Here is a 4,600-nt window from a genome sequence, read left to right as displayed (position 1 = left end):
GATGGGGATGGCATTGAATCTATAAATTACCTTGGGCAGTATGGCCATTTTCACGATATTGATTCTTCCTATCCATGACCATGGAATGTTCTTCCATTTGTTTGTGTTCTCTCTTATTTCGTTGATCAGTGGTTTATAGTTCTCCTTGAAGAAGAGGTCCTTCACATCCTTTGTAAGTTGGATTCCTAGGTATTTTATTCTCTTTGTAGCAATTGTGAATGGGAGTTCACTCGTGAATTGGCTCTCTGTTTGTCTGTTGCTGATGTATAAGAATGCTTGTGATTTTTGCACATTGATTTTGTATCCTGAGACTTTGCTGAAGTTGCTTATCAGCTTAAGGAGATTTTGGGCTGAGACAGTGGGGTTTTCTAAATATACAGTCATGTCATCAGCAAACAGGAACAATTTGACTACATCTTTTTCTAATTGAATGCCATTTATTGCTTTCTCTTGCCTGATTGCTCTGGCCAGAACTTCCAACTCTATGTTGAATAGGAGTGTTGAGAGAGGGCATCCCTGTCTTGTGCCAGTTTTCAAAGGGAATGTTTCCAGTTTTTGCCCATTCAGTATGATACTGGCTGAGGGTTTGTCATAAATAGCTCTTATTATTTTGAGATACATTTCATCAATACCTAGTTTATTGAGAGTTTTTAGGATGAAGGGCTGTTGAATTTTGTTGAAGGCCTTTTCTGCATCTATTGAGATAATCATGTGGTTTTTGTCTTTGGTTCTGTTTATGTGATGGATTACATTTATTGATTTGCATATGTTGAACCAGCCTTGCATCCCAGGGATGAAGCCAACTTGATGTTGATGGATAAGCTTTTTGATGTGCTGCTGGATTCAGTCTGTCAGTATTTTACTGAGGATTTTCGCATTGATGTTCATCAGGGATATTGGTCTAAAATTCTCTTTTTTTGTTGTGTCTCTGCCAGGCTTTGGTATCAGGATTATGCTGGCCTCATAAAATGAGTTAGGAAGGATTCCCTCTTTTTCTATTGATTGGAATAGTTTAGAAGGAATGGTACCAGCTCCTCTTTGTACCTCTGGTAGAATTTGGCTGTGAATCCATCTGGTCCCAGACTTTTTTTGGTTGGTAGGCTATTAATTATTGCTTCAATTTCAGAGCCTGTTATTGGTCTATTCAGAGATTCAACTTCTTCCTGGTTTAGCCTTGGGAGGGTGTATGTGTCCAGGAATTTATCCATTTTTTCTAGATTTTATAGTTTATTTGCTTAAAGGTGTTTATAGTATTATCTGATGGTAGTTTGTATTTCTGTGGGATCAGTGGTGATATCCCCTTTATCATTTTTTATTGCATCTATTTGATTCTTTTCTCTTTTCTTCTTTATTAGTCTTGCTAGCGGTCTATCAATTTTGTTGATCTTTTCAAAAAACCAGCTCCTGGATTCATTGATTTTTTTGAGGGGTTTTTTATGTCTCTATCTCCTTCAGTTCTGCTCTGATTATAGTTATTTCTTGCCTTCTGCTAGCTTTTGAACGTGTTTGCTCTTGCTTCTCTAGTTCTTTTAATTGTGATGTTAGGGTGTCAATTTTAGATCTTTCCTGCTTTCTCTTGTGGGCATTTAGTGCTATAAATTTCCCTGTACACACTGCTTTAAATTTTTCCCAGAGATGCTGGTATGTTGTGTCTTTGTTCTCATTGGTTTCAAATAACATCTTTATTTCTGCCTTCATTTTGTTATTTACTCAGTGGTCATTCAGGAGCAGATTGTTCAGTTTCCATGTAGTTGAGCGGTTTTGAGTGAGTTTCTTAATCCTGAGTTCTAGTTTGATTGCACTGTGGTCTGAGAGGCAGTTTGTTTTGATTTCTGTTCTTTTACATTTGCTGAGGAGTGCTTTACTTCCAACTATGTGGTCAACTTTGGAATAAGTGCTATGTAGTGCTGAGAGGAATGTATATTCTGTTGATTTGGGGTGGAGAGTTCTGTAGATGTCTGTTAGGTCTGCTTGGTTCAAAGCCAAGTTCAAGTCCTGGATGTCCTTGTTAACCTTCTGTCTCATTGATCTGTCTACTATTGACAGTGGGGTGTTAAAGTCTCCCATTATTAGTGTGTGGGAGTCTAAGTCTCTTTTTAGGTCTCTAAGGACTTGCTTTATGAATCTGGGTGCTCCTGTATTGGGTGCATATATATTTAAGATAGTTAGCTCTTCTGGTTGAATTGATCCCTTTACCATTACGTAATGGCCTTCCTTCTTTGTCTCTTTTGATCTTTTTTGGTTTAAAGTCTGTTTTAAAAGAGACTAGGATTGCAAACCCTGCCTTTTTTTTTTTTTTTTTTTTTTTGCTTTCCATTTGCCTGGTAGATCTTCCTCCATCCCTTTATTTTGAGCTTATGTGTGTCTCTGCACATGAGATGGGTTTCCTGAATACAGCACACTGATGGGTCTTGACTCTTTATCCAATTTGCCAGTCTGTATCTTTTAATTGGGGTATTTAGCCCATTTACATTTAAGGCTAATATTGTTATGTGTGAATTTTATCCGTCATTTTGATGTTAGTTGGTTATTTTGCCCATTAGTTGATGCAGTTTCTTCCTAGCATCGGTGGTCTTTACAATTTGGCATGTTTTTGCAGTGGCTGGTACCGGTTGTTCCTTTCCATGTTTAGTGCTTCCTTCAGGAGCTCCTGTAAGGCAGGCCTGGTGGTGACAAAATCTCTCAGCATTTGCTTGTCCATAAAGGATTTTATTTCTCCTTCAGTTATGAAGCTTAGTTTGGTTGGATATTAAATTCTGGGTTGAAAATTCTTTTCTTTAAGAATGTTGAATATTGGCCTCCACTCTCTTCTGGCTTGTAGGGTTTCTGCTGAGAGATCCACTGTTAGTCTGATGGGCTTCCCTTTGTGGGTAACCTGACCTTTCTCTCTGGCTGCCCTTAGCATTTTTTCCTTCATTTCAACCTTGGTGAATATGACAGTTATGTGTCTTGGGGTTGCTCTTCTCAAGGAGTATCTTTGTGGTGTTTCCTGTATTTCCTGAATTTGAATATTGGCCTGCATTGCTAGGTTGGGGAAGTTCTCCTGGATAATATCCTGAAGAGTGTTTTCCAGCTTGGGTCCATTCTCCCCGTCACTTTCAGGTACACCAATCAAACATAGATTTGGTCTTTTCACATAGTCCCATATTTCTTGGAGGCTTTGTTCATTTCTTTTTACTCTTTTTTCTCTAAACTTCTCTTCTCACTTCATTTCATTAATTTGATCTTCAATCACTGATACCCTTTCTTCCACTTGATTGAATCAGTTACTGATGCTTTGGCATGTAGTCACGTAGTTCTCATGCCATGGTTTTCAGCTCCATCAGGTCATTTAAGGTCTTCTGTACACTGTCTATTTTAGTTAGCCATTCGTCTAATCTTTTTCAACGTTATTAGCTTGCTTGCAATGGGTTCGAACATCCTCTTTTAGCTCAGAGAAGTTTGTTATTACTGACTTTCTGAAGTCTACTTCTGTCAACTCGTCATTCTCCATCCAGCTTTGTTCTCTTGCTGGCAAGGAGCTGGGATCCTTTGGAGTAGAAGGGGCGCTCTGGTTTTTAGAATTTTCAGCTTTTCTGCTCTGGTTTCTCCCCATCTTTGTGGTTTTATCTACCTTTAGTCTTTGATAATGGTGACCTACGGATGGGATTGTGGTGTGGATGTCCTTTTTGTTGATGTTGATACTATTCCTTTCTGTTTGCTAGTTTTCCTTCTATCAGTCACGTCCCTCAGCTGTAAGTCTGTTGGAGTTTGCTGGAGGTCCACTCCAGATCCTGTTTTCCTGGGTATCACCAGCATAGGCTGCAAAACAGCAAATATTGCAGAACAGCAAATATTGCTGCTGATCCTTCCTCTGGAATCTTTGTCTCAGAGGGGCACCTGGCTGTATGAGGTGTCAGTCAGCCCCTACTGGGAGGTTTCTCCAAGTTAGGCTACACGGGTATCAGGGACCCACTTGAGGAGGTGGTCTGTCCATTCTCAGAGCTCAAACACCATGCTGGGAGAACCACTGCTCTCTTCAGAGCTGTCAGACAGAGATGTTTAAGTTTGTAGAAGTTTCTCCCGCTTTTTATTCAGCTATGCCCTGCCCCCAGAGGTGGAGTCTACAGAGACAGACAGGCCTCGTTGGGCTGCAGTGGGCTCCACCCAGTTCTAGCTTCCTGGCTGCTTTGTTTACCTACTCAAGCCTCAGCAATGACGGACACCCCTCCCCCAGCCAGGGTTGCCAGTTCGATCTCGGACTAGCAGTGAGCAAGGCTCCGTGGGCGTGGGACCCTCTGAGCCAGGTGCGAGATATAATCTCCTGGTGTGCCATTTGCTAAGACCATTGGAAAAGTGCAGTGTTTAGGTGGCAGTGTCCTGATTTTTCTGGTACAGTCAGTCATGGCTTCCCTTGGCTAGGAAAGGGAAATCCCTCAACCCCTTGCACTTCTCGAGTGGGGTGATGCCCCACCCTGCTTTGGCTCACTGTCTGTGGGCTGCACCCACTTTCTGACCAGTCCCAATGAGATGAACCAAGTACCTCAGTTGGAAATGCAGAAATCACCTGTCTTCTGCATCGATTGTACTGAGAGCTGCAGACCGGAGATGTTCCTGTTCA

The sequence above is a fragment of the Nomascus leucogenys genome, chromosome 12 (genome assembly GCF_006542625.1).
Source record: "Nomascus leucogenys isolate Asia chromosome 12, Asia_NLE_v1, whole genome shotgun sequence".
NCBI lineage: Eukaryota > Metazoa > Chordata > Mammalia > Primates > Hylobatidae > Nomascus > Nomascus leucogenys.
The sequence above is the reverse complement of the archived record's forward strand: the minus strand, read 5'-3'. Positions refer to the sequence as shown.